This window comes from Camelus bactrianus, chromosome 14 (assembly GCF_048773025.1).
Source record: "Camelus bactrianus isolate YW-2024 breed Bactrian camel chromosome 14, ASM4877302v1, whole genome shotgun sequence".
Lineage (NCBI taxonomy): Eukaryota > Metazoa > Chordata > Mammalia > Artiodactyla > Camelidae > Camelus > Camelus bactrianus.
The window spans coordinates 27,265,597-27,286,899 of record NC_133552.1 but is presented as its reverse complement, the minus strand read 5'-3'; the positions used below and the strand labels follow the sequence as shown (position 1 = coordinate 27,286,899).

Below are 21,303 nucleotides of genomic sequence, written 5' to 3'. Positions count from 1 at the left end.
ATTTCTGCTAGCCTTTGCATCTGTTACTGAGACTTAGTTAGCTAAGGTAGATTTCTTCAAGACTACCTTTGAGGACTCAAGATAATAAATGCCCTATCCCCCTCCATTCTATGCATCGTATGTGGAACCACTCACCTAAATTATCTACGAGATTCTGGAACGGTACTTTTTTGGTTCACTTGTCACTACCTTGTTAAGAAAATTTGTTCTTTTGGATCATAATTGCTGGGGTCATCTGAGTAAGTAGAGCGAACAGGTCACTGATGTTAGACGTTTACAGAGGTTTCACACAAGCCGTTGAAGTACAAGTACCTGGGCAGTACGGAACATAGTTGATGGTATTCCGCTTTGCACATGATTACTTAAGAGATGCTTTTCTGTCAGTCTTACCCTTCTCCAAGCTAAGAGTATCGATTTTAATGGTATGAACAGGGCAGATGGAGATTGGCATTTTTTAAGTGTTTACAGGATACATATTTAAGAACTGGGCGACATCACTTGTTAAATCTTAAACGGGTCTCCCTGTTGGCAGAAGATCCTTTGCAGTCAAACTCACTTTACTCAGCAGAAGTAAAATGAAGTGTTGCTTTCTTAGGGCTGACCAATTTGCTAATGAATGAGTTTCTCACAACTAAGTGCTTTTAAAAAATAAGGAATAGGTTCCTTTTTTTCCTCCTCTCTTGATCCCTTGGCCATATCACAATACATTGTAGGAAAAACCCACTGGAAGTTCTGAAGCTGAGAAGGGCCTTTTTCCTTTTTTAAATGTGGACTAGTGATATTTCTTGGCTTGTCCGGCAGGGTACCACATCTTTGACAAACTTAAACCTGTTTCTGTGTCTGGGGAGGATGCTAGGTTTAGATAGGTTTTATTTTTGGCTTGGCACCTCTCTGTACTATTTTTAGTAATGATTCTTTTGAGGAAGCAGTATTGAATAATCTACCATTTTCATCTTTTGGCATTTACCTTAATGAGGTTTTATTTAAAAGTTGCGTATAGATTTTTTGTTTTGGCATGGTACAATTTAAAAATCTTATTTAACACTTTCAAAGGCACTCAGACTGTTTTTACATGAAGTAAGAACTTTGTTTTGAAGAACATCTCTTTTCCCTCCTCAAGACGGTCCTTTGAAAGACAGTGTGCTGACTTGATTACTTAATGAGTGCGAAGTACAGTGTAATCCTTTGGCATTTCTACTCATTTCACTTTTATTTAGGAAATTGATTTAGTTGGTCTCTGGGTAATGGTTTCAGTGCCCTTGTTTAAAGTCATGATGAATTTTTAGTTATGCTCCTTCTATGGGGCTTTTTTTCCCTGTTTGTCTTTTGGTTAAAGCAGAATTTTTACCTGAAAGCTCATCTTGGTTTCTCTGTGGATCTTAGACATGTGAAAGAGTTGTCTGAGCATCGTTGTATATACAGCTCTGATTTCTGGGTCTCAGATTTCAGTGGTTGCTCTTGAACTCACAGTAGATCTATGGAGCTGGTTTTTTGACCGAGGTCAACGTGGTAGGCACAGGTTGAAACTGACTTGTCTTTTCTAGCCATTTAAACCAACCCTTTCACCTTATTTTTTCCTATCCCTGGATAAAATTCAGTGCAGGTCCCAGAGTTTTCCTTTTGCTTTCAGATAACGAGATTCGTAATTTAAATAAGTTAACATTCACCCAGAGAAAGCCTCTCCCTTTCCCCCATTCAAGGTTGCTCCACTTGGAGCCTCCAGTGCGGGCTGTGGTTGGGGCAGTGGTCTCCCCATGCTGCGTTTCTCTTCTTTCCTGCTCTCCAGACTGAATCTGTCTCCTCCAGGATGAGGTTGGAGGTGAGGGGAGGAGGAACAGGAATACTTTCCTGGTCAAGGGTATTTAAAATCTGGCACTCTTGCCATGGGGTGTTGTATTAGTCTTTTATTGCTGCTGTAACAAATTATACAGATTTGATGGCTTAAAACCACACCAGTGTATTGTCTCATAGTTCTGTAGGCTGAAGTCCAGGACGACTAAGCTGGTTTCTCTAGGATGACGTGGCAGAAATCAGTGTCAGCTGGCTGGGATCTTAGCAGAGGCTTTGGGAAAACTCCTTTTCTGAGTTCATATGGTTGGCAGGATCCAGTTGCCTGCTGTTTTAGGACTGAGGCCCCAGTTTTCTTGCTGACTGTCATCTGGAGGTTGCCTTAGCTTTGAGAGGCTTCTTCCATGTCCTTCACTGGGGCCCCTACATCTCTGATTAGCAAATCCATCTCCCTCTTACAGTCTCTGTGAATTCCCCTTCTGTGGCATCTCTTGCCTCCATCTCAAGAAAGTTCTCTGCTTTTATTTCTTTTTAATTTTTTTTAATTTAACAATTGAAGTATAATTGATTTACAATGTTGTGTTAGTATACTAAGTGTACAGCAAAGTGATTCAGTTACACACACACACACACACACACACACACATATATTCTTTCTCTGATTCTTTTCCATTATAGGTTTTTACAAGATACTGAATATATTTCCCTGTGCTATATAGTAGGTCCTTGTTGTTTATCTATTTTACATATAGTAATGTGTATGTGTTAATCCCAAACTCCTAATTTATCCCTTCTCTGCAACCCTTTCCTCCTTGGTAACCATAGTTTGTTTTCTGTGATAGTGAGTCTATTTCCAGTTTGTAAATAAACTCTTTTTTAATCTTTCTTTTTAGATTCCACATATAAGTGGTATCACATGATATTTGTCTTTCTCTGTCTGACTTACTTCACTTAGTATGATAATCTCTGGGTCCATCCATGTTGCTGCAAATGGCATTCTTTCATTCTTTTTTATGGCTGAGTAATATTCCATTGTGTATGTATACCACTTTTTGTATCCATTCATCAGTCAATGGACATTTATACTGCTTCCATGTCTTGGCTCTTGTAAACGGTGCTGCTGTGAACATTGGAGTGCATGTATCTTTTTGAATTATTGTTTTCTTCAGATATATGCCCAGGAGTGTGATTGCTGGATCATACGGTAAGTCTATTTTTAGTTTTATAAGGATCCTCAATACTGTTTTCTGTAGTGGCTACACCAATTTACATTCCCACCAATAGTGTAGGAGGGTTCCTTTTTCTCCATACCCTCTCCAGCATTTATTATTTGTAGACTTAAATGATGACCATTCTGACTGATGTGAGGTGGTACCTCATTGTAGTTTTGATTTGCATTTCTCTAATAATTAGTGATATTGAGCATCTTTTCATGTGCCTGTTGGCCATCTATATGTCTTCTTTGGAGAAATGTCTGTCTAGGTCTTCTGCTTCTTTTTTGATTGAATTCCTTGTTTTTTTGATATTACATTGTACAAGCTATTTGTATATTTTGGAAGTTAATGCTTATTGTCACATAGTCTGTAAATATTTTCTCCCAGTCCATAGGTTGTCTTTTTGTTTATCTTTTCCTTTGCTGTGCAAAAGCTAATTAGTTTAATTAGGTCCCATTTGTTTATTTTTGCTTTTATTTCCATTACTCTAGGAGATGAATCAAAAAACATATTGCTGAAATTTATGTCAAAGAGAGTTCTGCCTATATTTTTCCTCTAAGAGTTTTATAGTATCCAGTATTACATTTAGGTCCTTAATCTATCTTGAGTTTATTTTTGTATATGGTGTTAGAGAATATTCTAATTTCATTCTTTTAAATGTAGCTGTCCAGGGTTCCCAGGATCACTTATTGAAGAGACTTTTTCTCCATTGTCTATTCTTGCCCCCTGTCATAGATTAATTGACCATAAATGCATTGGTTTATTTCTCGGCTTTCTATACTATTCCATTGATCTATGTAGCTGTTTCTGTGCCAGTGCCATACTATTTTGATAACTGTAGCTTTGTAGTATAGTATGAAGTCAAGGAGCATGATTCCTCAAGCTCTGTTCTTCTTTTTCCAGATTGTTTTGGCTATTCGGAGTCTTTTGTGTTTCCAACAAATTAAAGTTTTTTTTTGTTTAAGTTCTGTGAAAAATGCTATTGGTAATTTGATAGAGGTTACATTGAATCTGTATAATGCCTTGTATAGTATGGCCATTTTAACAATATTGATTCTTCCAATCTAAGAACATGGTATATCTTTCCATCTGTTTATTTTTCAACTTCTTTCATCATTGTCTTATAGTTTTCAGAGTACAGGTCTTTTGTCTCTGTAGGTAGGTTTACTCCTAGGTATTTTGTTCTTTTTGATGTGATGGTAAATGGGATTGCTTCCTTAATTTCTCTTTCTGATATTTTGTTGTTAGTGTATAGAAATGCAACAGATTTCTATATATTAATTTTGTATCCTGCTTCTGAACCAGATTCATTGATGAACTCTAGTGGTTTTCTGGTAACATCTTTAGGATTTTCTGTGTATAGTATCCCTGTCATCTGCAATCAGTGGCAGTTTTACTTCTTTTCCAACTTGGATTCCTTTTATTTCTTTTTATTCTCTGGAACTTCTTTGTTTTTAAGGGCTCATGTATTGGACTCACCTAGAAAATCCAAACTAATTTCCCTGTTTTAAATTTTGTAACCTTAACTACGTCAGCGTAGTCCCATTTGCCATGTTATATAATGTATTTATGAGATAAGGGGTTAGGGCATGGATATCTTTGGGGGACCATTTTGCTTGCCAGAGGTGTAGGAGGTGACAAATTTCAATTCCTTGCTTTTGTGATATTTCCAGGCCTCCCTTCTCCCAATCTCACCTGTAATTCCCTTGTCACTGGTGATGTCTCTTTTGGCCGCCTACCCCAGTCTTCCATGAACCCATTCCTTGGCTGGGGTCATCTTTGGGGTCACCTCTTGGACCCGGCCTGCTTCTTCCCTGGGATTCACGTAGAGTCCATGGGAAGCTGGTGTGTCCTTTGCCCCGGCTCCTGTCCTTTATCTTGCTCCATTCAGAGCCTGTCTTCCACAATGAATAGTTTCCTCCAGCCCCTTCTACCAATAGCTTTTCATTTTTGCCATTGTTTTATTCTAGATATTTCCCCCGCTAACTGTAGGTGGCTTTCCAGTCATCAGATCCTGGTCAGAACACAGCTGACCATTCCCTCTTGTCTGCATTTCTCTTTTTCCTTTGGGTACCATGACACTTTTTCCTTTCCCTGATTTTCCTCCTCTCTAGCCAGTTCTTACCAGTTTACTTTCCATGTTTCCTCTTTTTTCTTGACTTATTTCCTCTGATTGTTGCCTCTGTCTCTCTTGTCTTTTCTTTATCTACACACTCCTGGGGATTGGAGCCCTTTCATAGAATGGGCTGCATGGATTTAATCTAGTGGTGAGACAAATCAAAATAATAAATAAAGGATCAATTTCACAATAGAATATCCCGTGTATTCTGACATCCTGCTGTGTCTTCTGCAGAGCAGCTACCGTTTGAGCTCTCTAAAAGATGCTAAACCTCAACAAACCAGAAACGGCACTCATTTCCTTCTTTTCCCTCAGTTTTATTGAGATACAATTGATATTTAACATTGTGTAAATTATAAGATGTGGTGATTTGATAGACAGATATTTTAAAAATGATTGCCACAATAAGGTTAGTTAACACATCTATCACCTCATATAAGAGTTCTCACGGTGAGAACTTTAAGATTTACTCTCTTTGCAGCTTTCAAGTATACAATACAGTATTTAACCAGAGTCATCATACTATACATTACATCCCAAGAATTTATTCATCTTATAACTGCAAATCTGTACCTGCTGACTGCCTTCATGCACTTTCCCCACCCCCTGTCCCTGGCCACCACCAATCTACCCTGTTTCTATGGGTTTGGTATTTTTAGATTATACATGTGAGTGATACCATGCAGCATTTGTCCTTCTCTGCCCCACTTACTTCACTTATCACAATGACTTCACGGTCCATCCATGTTGTCCCAAATGGTGGGATTTCCTTTTCTGTTGCTGAGTAGTATTCCATTCTGTGTATATATACACCACAGTTTTTTTTTTTTTTTTTTTTACCCATTTATTTCTTAAAAGACACTTAGGTTGTTTCTATGTCTTGGCTATTATAAATAATGCTGCAGTGAACAACAGGCTGCAGATACCTCTTTGAGATACCACTTTCATTTCCTTTTGATATATACCTAAAAGTACAATTGCTGGATCATATGGGAGTTCTATTTTTAATTTTTTGAGGAATCTCCTTACTATTTTCCATAGTGGTTGTAACAATTTACATTTCACCAGCAGTGCACAAAGGTTCTTCTTCTTTTTTTTTTAACATCCTCCTTACCACTTGATACCTCTTTGATAACAGCCATTCTTACTGATATGAGGTGATACATCATTGTGGTTTTGAGTTTCATTTCCTTGATGATGAATGATGTTGAGTCCTTTTCATGTACCTATTGGCCGCTTGTTTAACCTTTTTTGGAAAAATGTTTATTCAGCTCTTCCTATTTTTAATTAGAATTTGTTTCTTTGATTTTGAGTTGTAGGAGTTCCTTATATATTTTGGATATTAACCCGTATCATGTACGTGGTTTGAGGATATTTTCTTCCATTCCATAAGTTGCCCTTTCATTTTGTTGATGGTTTCTTTTGCTGTGCAGAAGCTGTTTAATTTGATGAAATCCTTCATGTTTAATTTTGCTTTTCTTGCTTGTGCTTTTGGAGTCATGTTAAAAAAAATCATTGCCAAAACCAATGTGAAGGAGCTTTTCCTCTATGTTTTCTTTTAGGAATTTTAGAGTTTTAGGTCTTATATTTAAGTCTTTAATCCATTTTAAGTTAATTTTTGTGAGTGGTATAAGGTAGGGGTCCAGTTTTATGTTTGCTTGTTTTGCATGTGCTTACCCAGTTTTCTCAACACTGTGTATTGAGGAGACTGTCTTTTCATCTTGAGTATTGTTGGCTTCCATTTCACATATTAGTTGACCAAATATGCATGGGTTTATTTTTGGACTTTTGATTCTATTCCATTGTTCTATGTTTGTTTTTATGCCAGTACCATATTGTTTTGATTACTGTAGCTTTGTAATAGAGTTTGAAATTAACAAGTGTGATGCCTCCAGCTGTGTTCTTCCTTTTCAGGATTGCTTTGGTTATTCATGGTCTCTGTTGGTTCTGTACAAATTATAGGATTGTTTTCCTATTTCTATAAAAATGCTTTTGGAATCTTGTTAGGGGTTGCATGAAATATATAGATGGCTTTGAGTAGGATGGACATTTTAACAGTACTACTTCCTCCAACCCATGAATACAGGACATTGTTCCATTTATTTGTGTCCCTTGCAATTTTTTTCATCAGTGACTTACATTGTTCACTGTATAGATATTTCACGTCTCAGAGCTGCTTGTGTGTAAGTCCCTTGTGAAATTGATCCTTTATTTATTATTTTGATTTGTCTCACCACTAGATTAAATTCATGCAGCATCATCTAACTGGTTTATCACCCCAAATAACTGCCTGTTCAATTAAGTGCTTCTTTCTAATTTTTAAGGTTTCTAAGATAATACATTTTTTTCACCTTCAATTCTGTATAAGTGGAAATTAGTTTTAATTGTCAGTTTGCCAAATAATAGGAAAACATTAATTGATAGGAAGAGAGATTTCATGCATTTATACCTTTTTTTTGTTTGTTTTTTCACTTCCACTATCTGTCGAGAGAATGAAATCTGGAAGAAAGGTCATCTACCAGGATGTGATCACTAACAGGCATTAAACGAGTGCCAATGATGACAAAATTACTCTGACAAAAATTATTTAAATTCTGGACTTCCTGTCATCTCTTGTAAGCATGTGAGAAATAGTCTAATAAAACTGGATGAAGTATTTAAGTATGAATAGTAATGCTCTAATCTTTTCTTGGGAAGGTGTTTATCAGGCTGTATTGTAATGTAGTAGAGGGCACATTTATAAAATGCCATCAGCATTGTCACTTAAGCATGTGTTTGAAGTGTCTCTCATCAGCATTGTCACTTAAGCATGTGTTTGAAGTGTCTCTTGGCATTAAGAGCTTAGATGACCTACTATTTAATATGTAGGCTTTTAGTGTGGGGAAATATAGTATAGATAATACTAAATGCAGTCATAATTAAATTTTGAAACCATTTTCAGTATGTACTATAAAGTTGAGTCTATTTTTGTTCAGTGGTGTTTTTATTTTTTATTTTTATTTTATTTATTTTTCTTTTCCTTCTTTTCTTTCTTTTTTTTTTTTTTTTGAAGTATAGTCAATTACAATGTGTCAATTTCTGGTGTACAGCATAATGTACTAGTCATGCCAGTGGTATTTTTAAATAGGGTATTTTAGGTATACAGAAAATAATAGAATACATATAACTAATTGAAATATCTTGTGTACTCCTTTCAGTCCCATCTTCTTACTTCCCGAAGGTGAACAATACCCTGAATCTGATAGTTTCATTCCTGTATATTAAAAAAATTTTTCTTCTGTGTGATAATAACAGATGTACAGGAAAAACTTTTCTTTTGAATCATTTAATGGTAAGTTGCTGACTAAATGCTTCGTAATCACCTAATACTGTAGTATTAGTCTCTACAAATAAGGACATCTGCCTGCATAACCACAACACAGCCACCAATATCAGGAGGTTAACACTGATCAATTTCTATCAACTAATCTTCACACCCTGTTTAATTTTTACCAGTTGTACCAACAGTGCTCTTTATAGGGAAAGACTCCCGTTCAGAATTCTGTGTTGTACTTAAAGTTAACGTTTTAAAACCTCCTTTAGTCTAGAAGAGGTCCTTAGTTTTATGTCTTATGAATTTGATACTTGAAGATTCCACCTGGTTAATTTGTAGAATGTCCCTGAGTTTGCATTGGTAGTATAATAAGACTTTTTAAGTTTTGCAAGTTGGATGTAAAAAGGTTACCTAATCCTTTCAACAATTCTTTTTTTCCTTGATCATAAGTGAGGCCGAACATCTCTTCAAATTGGCCCTTTGGTTTACTCTTCTGTAAATTTCTTCTTCATATCTCTTGCCTATTTTTTTTTAAATTGGGGTTTTTGTCTTTTTTGTATTGAGTTGTAGAATTCATCATATATCCTGAATAATACTTGTGTTAGTTTATATGAGTTGTAAGTATCTTGTCCCAGTATGAGTCTTGTTGTTTTACTTTCTTTCTGGGGGAGACGAAGGAATAAAGTACAGAAATGTAAAAATCAACGTGGTGAGGTTTATAAATCTTTTTATGGCTTCTGTTTTTTGTATTGTTACTTGAAATTTCAAAAACAGATCTGATTGAAATTTGGGGTTTGTTAGGACTGCAGGCTAGGAGATATGAATTCAAGAAGCACTTGAATTGTGTTCCTCTGGACTACAAAATAGGGGAGGCTTATAAATACAAAAAATGCAAGGTTACATTAAAGCTGTTTGTCAGGAATTTTGAGTGGAACTGGCAAGAAGTAAGGGTGCTTCTTAAGCAAAGATCGGTTGGGATCTGAAATGTTTACACAGTTGTGAAGGAAGGTGGATTTTGAAATTGTTACTGAGTCCAAGCTCTTACCACTCACTGCCTGGCTGGCTAATAAATCGAGAGACAAGGCATTGGGACAAGGAATGGTGACTTTATTCAGAAAACTGGCCGACTGTGATGTTGGTGGGCTAGTGTCCCAAAGAATCATCTTGCCTGAGTTAGAATTCAGGCTTCTTTTATACTGAAGGGGGAGGAGGTGTGGCTGGTTGTTGTGAACTTCTTGGTACAGGAATCCCTTGTTCTTGCAGCTGTCCACACAGGTCTGGTCATGATGTTCTTGTAAACCTCCACAAGACATATGTTACTCTCTGTTACAAAATCTTATTGCTATATGAATGAAAACTGTTACACCTTTAAAGGTGAAGCCTGGGAGGCAGAGTCTTGAGAAGGGGCTATTGTGTGTATTTCAGGCTGTAGGCAACATTCATTTACAAAGGTGCAGAGCCAGCATGACTCAGCACCGGAAACAGAAGTTTAGAGCTAAAGGAATAGGTCCACAATGGAGTCAGGTTTGTTTTTTCTGTTTCAAAACTACAAGGGTGAGCCATCAGCTGCTAGCAGATATTGTTTTGAAATCAAATCATGTCCTTGAGTTTGATACTGTTCAGGGAAAATTCAAATTCTCAGTGATGGAGGAATGTGTCTGAAACCACATCAATAATGGTCTGGCTCCATTTTGGATGCCTGAACCATAGTTACTCCATTTTGATTTTTAAACGGTCTTGAATATGTCATTAGTATATATTCTCTATCCTAACATCATAGATCTGTTTTTTAGAATTGTTAGAATTATATCTCTACGTCTGATATGAGAGATGGATCCAGTATTTTTCTTGTGTGATAACTGTTTTTTCTAGCAGCGTTGATTGAATAGCTATTCTTGTCCATCATTGGTAATACCTCCACTGTTATATGTTAAGTTTCTGTACCTACACGAGTTTGTTTCTGAGGTTTGATTTTGTCCAGTGGTCTGTCTGTCTAGCTCTGCATTTATATCTGAAGTCTTAATTACTATAACTGTATAAACAGCTTTGATATCTAGAACCCAATTCTCCTCTGCAAAATTGTCTTGACTATGCTTGACCCCTTTGTAATTTTACATTAATTTTACAATCATTTGTTTAAGTTCCGTTGTAAACCCTGTTGAGATCTTGATTGTAATTATAATAAATTTATTGATTTAGGCAAAATAGATACCTTTGTGATATTAAATTTTTCTGTGAACATTGTATATATTATATCTAGTTATTCATTTATTTAGATTTTCTCTGTTCCTGAACTGGAAAGTTTACGATTTTCTCTCTAGAGGTCGTACACATCTTTTATGAGGATTTATTCCTTAGTTTATTTCTAAAATGTAACTGGTATGTTTAAAAAATTAAAGTTTTTACTAATACTATTAATTTGTATTTAGTGACCTTGTTGAAATCTCAGTTTTTATTATTTGTGGAGTACCTTATAATTTTCTGTGTATATAATCAGACTATCTGTGGCTGACTTTTGTTTCTTTTCCTGTCCTTATTCCTTTCTTTTTTGTATTCAGCTGAGTAGAAAACCCCAGAAAGGAGTTGATGTATATTTTTTTTCTATTCCTAAAGTATGTAGTAAAGGCCTTTTTACATTTTACATCTGAATTACTTGAATTAAGTTGGCTCGCCCCTCACTGGACTCACCTCCCAATAGGGCAGATGCTTGACTCTGCTCATTTTTATCCTTTAAAAAACTGAGTATATCCTCTTACTACTGATTAAATGTGTATGATACATTTCTGTTTTATTTGTTAATTCATTAGATCAGTTTTCTAATCTTTTCATGAGAACTGTATTTTATTGGACTCTGAACATTTAACTTTATTCATGTCTGTCCCGCTGTCCCACATACCACATGTGTTGTTGAATGAGTTGGTCTGTTTCTTCTGTTTTGGTGAATAGCATGTCTAAGGAAGAAATGCTATAAGTCAGTGCACATAGAGTTAAAGACGGAGACGTCTTTGTGTTCTTCGTAGCTTTGTAGTCAATTCAGATATCTTTGAAACAGAAGGTCCAGAGGGAGAAAGAAGAGCTCATGTTAACCGATAACATCAGATTTGATACTTTCGGGGCTGGTTGGTGGGGGAGGGCTCATCTTGCTGTCTTTATTCCACGTTGCCACTCTTTGGGTACGTGCTAAGGATAGTTTTTCTTTTTTAATCTTTTTTTCCTCTCTAATCCTCATGTTAAGGATTTATGCATAGCTGTTTCTTTAGTCAGATAAATGAATGCCTATTGTGTTGGATGTGTAAGTGATATCTTAAGGGTCACCAGGAGTCTGAATGAAAAGAGAAACCAACAAAGACTCCTTTGTGGTAATTCTTAAAGTGTTTGTTGACTTCCGTAGATTCCTACTAGCAGTTCCTTTATTTCGGATATTTGTACTTTTTACAAATCTACTTTTTGGTGTTATGGGCATTTCTTTTATTTCTTATAAACTAAAAAAGTATATTGAGAGTTGGCCAGATTTATGAAAGCGGTTCTATGGTAATGCTTTGTTCTGATCTATTAGTTGTCACCCTTTTCCCTCTCCTTTAGGTAGAAACTGAAAAATTTGGGGAAAGGTAGCTTAAAAGCAATAATAATCTAAGTAGGGGAGTAGGAGGAGGAAGAGAGTGCAGAAGTGTAAGGCAATTGTCAAGTTGATTCATGGGCTGTGTTTGTCAGGGGGATAGTGGCAGTGCCTCGTTGTTTCTTCTAGATTCAGATAAATGAGAAAATAAATGATTTAGGGGCATTGGATTTTGCCTGGTGGGAGTTTGTTGTACCAGTCAAATGGTTAGAAAGAGGAACTTTAAAAGGACCTGTGTTACAGTAATATTGACGCTTGCTCCTGCACCAATTAGGAAGTGTGCAGGTGCCGCCTTTCCAACAGTGAAGACTTTTTTTCAGTTTTCTTTTCTTTTCTAGAAAAGTCGGCCTTTGTGTTTTGTCAAATGACCATTTTATCTTTTGTGTAATTTGTGAAGAAATGGTCATTTATTTAGAGAAGCTGAAAAGCAAATAAATGAACGAAACCCTTTTTATCAATAGCAGTGTTCTTACCTGCTGGATTGTATGACAGTTGTCTGTGGTTGTAGGTACTTATGCATAAGCTTGTATCCAGCCAGATTATATTTCAAAATAATTTGGAGTTGTGCAGCTTCTTGCATATTCATTTCTTCTCTATTCTGCTACAATTTATAGTACATGAAGAAAAGTATTACTTAAATTTCTTGTGTGTTTGTTTTTTTTGTTTGTTTCCTGATACTGGCATTAGGATAAATAGAAATTTAGTTTCAAATTGCACTCTTTCTATAGACTCCAGTTAGAATATTTGGTCAGATAATAGTGTTTATGAGTTCATTGTCTCTGGGTAAATACCATTTTCTGGCTGCCATCCTGTTAATGAGCTAGCCATGTGACTTCCTATTAATTTAATGTGGAATGAGTAAAGAGATTGTGGATAGAGCAGTGAAACCAACTTCACCATTGGTAAAACCAAAAAAACTAACCTCTTTATAATCACAGTTACATAAAAAAAAAGTAAGGATTATTGTAAAGGTTTATGTAAGAACATAGTAAAATGATAGATAAAGAAAAAGAAGCTGTTTCATGGCTTTAGCATATTTATGGGCATCTTTAATATAAAGTAGTAATGAAGTTAATTCCATGTTCCTGGTTGTACTTTGGTTGTACTTATCTTTTACATGTTTTCTAATCTGACTTAAACTTAATCTAAGAATAAATTTTATTAAATTGCAGAGCTAGGTGAGATTCAGTTAATGTGCACTATTTGAGAGTATATAATTTCCTGGAATGAGATGATGAAGTCTTCCATTTTTTTTATTTGGCAATAAGGGTTTATGGTAGTAAGAACATACCTCAGTAGGGATAAACATCAGCAAGACCTTTTGACATTGCGTGATGTGGAAGATGAATTCCAATGTGGTGAAGGGCAGAATTACGTTTTTATAAGAAATATGGGTAAAATTGTGCCTATCGGATATTGAGCTCTGAGGTCTCAGGAGAAGTAATTAGGGGATCATTGTGGAACTCTTAAAGTGCTTAACCAATTTGTGGCTGTAGTGAAAAAACATTAGCAAGACAGAACTGCTACCAAGAACAATTACATTGGCTTTAACCTAGGAAACAAAACACTGGACACTATTGAAATGAGGTGATAGCCGTTGACTTAATTGGAATGTTTGGTTTTGATATTGCTGTGCTTTTAACTTTTACCTTCCAATATTATGATCATTGATCCATATGAATGTTTTGATCCTTTGTTATACTGTGTTTTTCGGTGTCTATTTTGTAACGCTAGTCATGCCTCTGCCTGTCTGTAGTGTTTTTCCTGTCTGGGTGAATTTCCTCACACCTGACCATCTTCAACTTGCTGCTTGTATATTCGCTTAATTCTCCAAATAGTCAATCATTTTAAATTTAATCTGACTCTCCATGGTGTTAACTATCCCACTCAACTTGATGTAAATTTAATGAGCATGCTGTCTTGTAAAATCCGCATCTATGAATGAAAATAGTGAGTCTAATGTTTGTAATTCAGTTGAAAAGATGTCCACTCTGTTTGCCCTTCTCTGCTTGATTCCTCCTTAGTGCCCTAACTAGTTGCATGTATGAGCACGAGGATTCAGATTACATCTTTTTTCCCTCTCAGTTTTGCCAAGGAAAACATGGAAAATATTTATTAGGTGTCAGTATTTTATCAGTATAGAATGGAGCCAAGGTGTCTACAAATCGGAGCAAACTTATAATTTCCTGGTTTGTGTGAACTTCTGGCCCCGTTGAACACATGGGAAGAATCCTTTGGATTATCTTAAAAGCTGCTGGCTTGACCACATGCCATGGACCTGGGTTCCAGGTCAGGGTCACAGCTGACCCATTTGGTGTCCTTGTGCAAGTTAGAAAAGGTGTATGAGAGTACACAGCACCACACAAATTCACACAGCCTGGCAGGTGATGTCTCAGTGGGATCTCAGCCCTGTTCACCCCTCAAGCAGGCGCCACTGTGCAGGTCGCAAACATACGCTGACCTGGTCCAGGTAACTGATGTTGTGTGTGATCCTGTTAGTGCTTCCTCAAAAAGTGATGGATTTTACTTTGGCCACTTTACCTGTGCCAGTACCACTGCTTCGACAGCCTACCTCTGGAGCTGGACCTTGTTTCCGTTACTGTTCTAGACTGGGGCTGTGAGGATTATCTCTGGCTCCAGCTCTGTTTCCCAGAAAATTACCTGCATTTTGTGTTTGTCCCAGAATAGGATTAGCAAATTCTATTTGAGTGTTTTTGTTACCTCTCACTTAACAAATATCTAAAGAGCAACCACTGTGGTTAGTATATGCACTGTGAGAGGGGCAGCAAATATAGAAAACATTCTTTTAAAAATAATCTGTGAAGGAAGAAAAAGAAAGACATATATAAAGGAGAGTTAGAGTTGAGGGGAGGCTTTTTTTTCTTTTAATTTTCATCCATTAAGGAGTCACAGCTTTATATACCGAGACCCAGCCAACGGAGAAGTATTTCAGTGAAATGGGATTGAAATGGGGTGATTGATGTGTATTGCCCTTTTAGGAGGTGAGAGAAAAGAGGGTCTAGAGCATAAATGAATGAGATTCTTTGGATAGATGCAGGAGTTGGTACAGAAAGATCAGTGTGCAAATAAATCAGTAGTAGAGGAAACAGGAAATTGATCGGTTTCCTTTCACACAGGAAATAGAAATTTGCTTACTGAAGATAGTAGGTAGACGTGGTGGATTCAGAAGCTAGAGGATGGCAAGTTTGAAATAAGTAGGGAATATGAGGTGAGACCTGTAGAATTTCCTGTAATGTTGTAGGAGGTGAGGGATCATGGTGATAGCATGCACTGGAAGAAAATGGAGAGGATTAGGACACTGGAAATGGTATTGAGGTTAAAAAAAAAAAATAAAGGTGGCTTGGATATGGGAGAGGTGAAAAGATAGAAGATTGAGGTCAGAGAGAAGGATCTTGGAAATTATGATGATCCCAGAGTTGGAACAGTTTTTAGATAATGAGAAGGTTCAACCGTGGTTGTGAAGACTGTGGCTGAGGAAAGTGGAAGCGAAGATTGCTGATTGTAGGGTGTCAAGGCATGGGATGGAAGAGGAGTCAGCACCAAGTGTCAGCTACTAAGTATGTGAGGTAGTATCAGCCCCAAAGGAAGTGGGGTTTTAGCAGATAACGGAGATCAATAATATGGAAATAAGAATGGAGAGACAAGGTAGACCAGAGTTCAAATCTAAGCTACAGGTTGTGGTCATCTTACAGAATTTCCCTAAGTCAAAGTTCTCTCATCAGTAGACGCAGGCTAGTACATATCTTAAAGGGTTGTTAGTGAGAGTTAAATAAACAGTACTTGTAAGTGTTTTAGCACGGTGCCTGGCTCAAACTTAACCATTGTTTAAAGTTATAGAAAACCTAGGTCCTCATGAAAAACAGTAGAAAGGGTTGCTGGGAAGATGAGTGAGAAGCACGATTCACAGAGCAGATTTGGAATGAAAATGAGAAGAAATGTACGCAACTTGAACTAGTTCATTGTGTTCTGGAAAATTCTGAAGGATGCCTGACCTTGAGCTTTGGAATGGACTTCTGTTACCTGTGTCTTAACCTTCCTCTCAGTAGCCTCAGATTTGTCTAGATAGTGATTTCTTTACTTCCCTCCCCTCCATCAAATCCGTGTGGATTTACTGTGGCCAAATACACTACAAACTTAACTCCTTTTATTTAGTGGACTTTTACAAATTTACCATATTTTTAAGAATGGGAAGTGTTCCATTTTTCTCCTTCCTTTCCATTTTTTTATAGCAGATTTTTTATGACTGTTTCAGTGTAGTTTTTGAAGACCTTTATTTTGAAATAAACTTAGACTTACAGAAGAGTTACAAAAATAGTACAGAGAATTCTTGTATACTTTCATCCAGCTTCTTCTGTTGCCAACATCTTAATGCCAACAACTGTAGTGCAATTATTAAAACTAAGAAATTAACGTTGGAATAGTACTTACTAAACCGCAGTCTTTATTCAGATTTGCCAGTTTTTCCACAAGTGTGCCTCTGCTGTTCTAGGGTCCAGCCCAGGATCGCACCTCGCGTTTGGTTTGCCATGTCTCCATCTCCTCTGATCAGTGACACCTCCTCATCTCTCATTTCCAACAATCCTGCTTATTTTGTAGCATGCCCCTCAGTTATTTTCTCCAGTATTTCTTCTGTAAATTTCTGAAATGTATCCCTGGTGCCAGTCAGACTCACATAGCGAAACAACACAGTGATTCAATTTAGGTATAGTTATTAATTAGAAAGTAATTAACTAAAGGAAAATTACTTTTTGATGCTGCAACTCCCAATTTCCCCAGGCCAAACGATGTTAAACATGCATATGAAGGTAGTGCTTTAAGTGAGTTAATTTATAATCTATGTTCCTTAGGCATTAATAGAACTTTAACAACAAAAACAATAATTATTCTTCAGACAGAAACTAAAATTTTGATTTGATGATTGCTCAGATAATATTTTTGAAGGAGATACATTCAGTTAAATAGCCACCTGGTAAGGTCTTTCTATTTAAAGAAATAGATATTTATCACATATCCACTGAGATATAGCCTCCTTCAAATTATTCCTCAGGCCTTATACAGTTATGTGTTCTATGTACTTCCTGTTCAGTATTACAGATATTTAATGAATGACCTGTATATCAATATATAGATATATTGAAGCAAACTGCATTTCAGGGCTGTGTTAGTATCTGTAGCTACAGTATCATTTTGTACCTATGCAGTGTAGTAGATGTCCTGACCTATGTTTGAATGGAAGAATCGGTTAACACACAGTGGTTAGGATTGCTTCTTTGGGCCATGAATGTGGGTTTCTGAAAAAGCCTTATTATAATATAAAGTAAGTTATTTTCAAATTGTGTAGTGGACACTGTTGGTCCCCCTCCAAGACCCCCTTCCCCAGGCTGGGGCAGGTGCACCCCAGGTGTGAGTTGTGGCTCCCCGTGGCTCACAGCTGCCCTCTTATCAGAGATTTGGCCTCTGGGAACTTGGGTCCTACAGCCAATGGCTGACTGACTTGGGGGCGTCAAGGGTGGTCTCTCCCTCCAAGTACTACAGACTGCTGTGCATTTCACACTGAAGCAAGAGTCCAGCTGAGGCCACATTTTCCAATGTCCCTGTCCTGCCTTGCTTCCCTCACTCCCCTTATCCTGAGTGTGTCACCTGCACCTGAATTGTTGTCTCAGGTCTGCCTCTAAGGAACCTGACCCAAGACAATGGAAATGCGACATCATCATTTTGAGCAGATGTAAATTAAGTAATGTGAAAACTGATGACTTGCTCATAAGGGACCCATTATAGTTACTTGGAAACTGCACTAGACTGGGTATCTGGTTTCCAGCTGTCCAGTTGCTAAGCTGGTTGTGAGCCTGCATTTCTGCTCTGTGATCCATGGAGCTTAGACTACATGATATTCAGACCCTCATGCTGAAGTTTTCCCATAAGGCAAGGATTATTAAATGAAAATGCTTAGCTCCCCCAAGGCCCCCCACCGCCAGGTTCTTGGATGGCTTTGGAAGATGCTCAGATTGACTTGAATTGGAATTGTAACATCAAATATGGATGTGCATTTTCTAGGAAAAAGTTTCCAATACATTTCACTAGAACTCTGTGACCCTCAGAGGTTCAATGCCAGGGTCTCGTAGAGTTTTTTTGTTTTAGCCCCTTTTCCCACTGATAAAGATTCAAAAATCCTGTACCCTTCATACATATATATACATACATATTATTTCTTTCCATCACTCCCTTATTTCTCTTCTTCCTTTTGTAAAGGGTAGAACTGTTCTTACTCCTTTGAGTGCCCTTTCTTCCTGGATGTAAAGAGAATGACGATAAAGCTGCATACCTAGTGCCTGCTCCTGAAAGGTTTGTGGGATTATGTAGTTGATTCCAAACTTCCCTGTAGTATCATTTCTTCTTTGCTTCCTTTTGTTTTTAAGCAGGCACTGTCATCACACTTTTGTTACGGAGCTGAGTGTTATATTTAGATGAGAGGTGGGGTAAGCCAGAGGAAAGAAGTTGGGGGAACTCTGGGTTTCTTCCTTAATTCCAAATACACAGCTTTTGTGTATAAGCTCATGTTATTTTGAAATGCCTTTCCAGGAAGAAAGCAGTAGCTTTTTCTTTCTTGCAACTCTCCACCTTGAAATTTTATTTTGATTTCAGCCACAACTAATGGGCTTTCTATTTTCTAGTCTTTTATATCTCTTAAGTATTTTGATTTTCTGGTTTAAGAGGCTGGGGAGTCATGTTAGGCTATTAGACAGAAAATTTAAAATATAGTGAATAATTTAAAACAGACGTTCTCAGTGCTGTTAGGTACCTCCCCCAACAACTTCTATAACAATTGTTCCCTAACTTCCTCATTACTTTTTCTTAAATTCTTTATTGATTATATAAGTTGTATACACTCATAATTTAAAAAAATCAATATAATTCCTCACTCTAGTGTATATAATACAACAGTATGTATTTCAATATAAACAATTGGCCATGACTACTCAAGAAGGTACAATAAAGTCACATTCTGGAACCTTTGCCTTATAACACAGTGAACAACAGCTACAGTATCAGTTGATATAGGTGTGCTGTTCCTGGTGATTTAAATAACATAAGCAGTATTGTCCTGGGATACCTAAATTTCAGAAATAGAGCATACATGATGGTAAAGCTTAAAAAAAATGTAACTAGAATTTACAGAGTAGTTGGATACTTGGAAAATTCAATGTATATTAAAACTATGTAATACAGAGTATTTAATGTGTAATAATTTACACATTAATTCCATTGTACACCTGATTTCATTGAGTTAGAGTCTAGGTTTAGATAATTAAAATTTTCCCTCTCTCTCTCTTTCTGAGCATCTCTCTGTGGGATGTAGGACAATTTCTTATTGTGCAGGACTATCCCATGTGTTGCAGAATGTCTAGCACACCTTTCCCCTGTAAATGCTGGTAGCATCACCTCAGTCACCATGACAACCAAAACACCCTGAGACATTTCGAAAATGCTTCTTTTTTTTTTTTTAACATTTTTTATTGATTTATAATCATTTTACAATGTTGTGTCAAATTCCAGTGTTCAGCACAATTTTTCAGTTATTCATGGACATATACACACTCATTGTCACATTTTTTTCTCTGTGAGTTATCATAACATTTTGTGTATATTTCCCTGTGCTATACAGTGTAGTCTATTCTACAATTTTGAAATCCCAGTCTATCCCTTCCCACCCTCCACCCCCCTGGTAACCACAAGTCTGTATTCTCTGTCTGTGAGTCTATTTCTGTCCTTTATTTATGCTTTGTTTTTGTTTGTTTGTTTTTGTTTTTGTTTTTTAGATTCCACCTATGAGCGATCTCATATGGTATTTTTCTTTCTCTTTCTGGCTTACTTCACTTAGAATGACATTCTCCAGGAGCATCCATGTTGCTGCAAATGGCATTATGTTGTCGGTTTTTATGGCTGAGTAGTATTCCATTGTATAAATATACCACTTCTTCTTTATCCAGTCACCTGTTGATGGACATTTAGGCTGTTTCCATGTTTTGGCTATTGTAAATAGTGCTGCTATGAACATTGGGGTGCAGGTGTCATCCTGAAGTAGATTTCCTTCTGGATACAAGCCCAGGAGTGGGATTCCTGGGTCATATGGTAAGTCTATTGCTAGTCTTTTGAGGAATCTCCACACTGTTTTCCATAGTGGCTGCACCAAACTGCATTCCCACCAGCAGTGTAGGAGGGTTCCCCTTTCTCCACAGCCTCTCCAGCATTTGTCATTTGTGGATTTTTGAATGACGGCCATTCTGACTGGTGTGAGGTGATACCTCATTGTAGTTTTGATTTGCATTTCTCTGATAATTAGTGATATTGAGCATTTTTTCATGTGCTTTTTGATCATTTGTATGTCTTCCTTGGAGAATTGCTTGTTTAGGTCTTCTGCCCATTTTTGGATTGGGTTGTTTATTTTTTTCTTATTGAGTCGTATGAGCTGCTTATATATTCTGGAGATCAAGCCTTTGTCGGTTTCACTTGCAAAAATTTTCTCCCATTCCGTAGGTTTTCTTCTTGTTTTACTTCTGGTTTCCTTTGCTGTGCAGAAGCTTGTAAGTTTCATTAGGTCCCATTTGTTTATTCTTGCTTTTATTTCTTCTAGGAGAAAATTTTTGACATGTATGTCAGATAATGTTTTGCCTATGTTTTCCTCTAGGAGGTTTATTGTATCTTGTCTTATGTTTAAGTCTTTAATCCATTTTGAGTTGATTTTTGTCTATGGTGTAAGGGAGTGTTCTAGCTTCATTGTTTTACATGCTGCTGTCCAGTTTTCCCAACACCATTTGCTGAAGAGACTGTGTTTATTCCAATGTATATTCTTGCCTCCTTTATCAAAGATGAGTTGACCAAAAGCTTGTGGGTTCATTTCTGGGCTCTCTATTCTGTTCCATTGGTCTATATGTCTGTTTTGGTACCAATACCATGCTGTCTTGATGACTGTAGCTCTATAGTATTGTCTGAAGTCTGGGAGAGTTATTCCTCCAGCCTCTTTCTTTCTCTTCAGTAATGCTTTGGCAATTCTAGGTCTTTGATGGTTCCATATGAATTTTATTATGATTTGGTCTAGTTCTCTGAAATATGTCCTGGGTAATTGGATAGGGATTGCATTCAATCTGTAGATTGCCTTGGGCAGTGTGACCATTTTAACAATATTGATTCTTCCAATCCAAGAGCATGGAATATCTTTCCATTTTTTAAAGTC

General features: G+C 36.9%; 1 protein-coding gene across 1 annotated transcript in view; it reads left to right on the top strand.

Annotated features, from left to right (window-relative positions):
* DIAPH3 (diaphanous related formin 3) overlaps positions 1-21,303 on the top strand; it is a 470,879-nt gene that overhangs the window by 46,437 nt on the left and 403,139 nt on the right. The gene's annotated exons all lie outside the window — the stretch shown is intronic.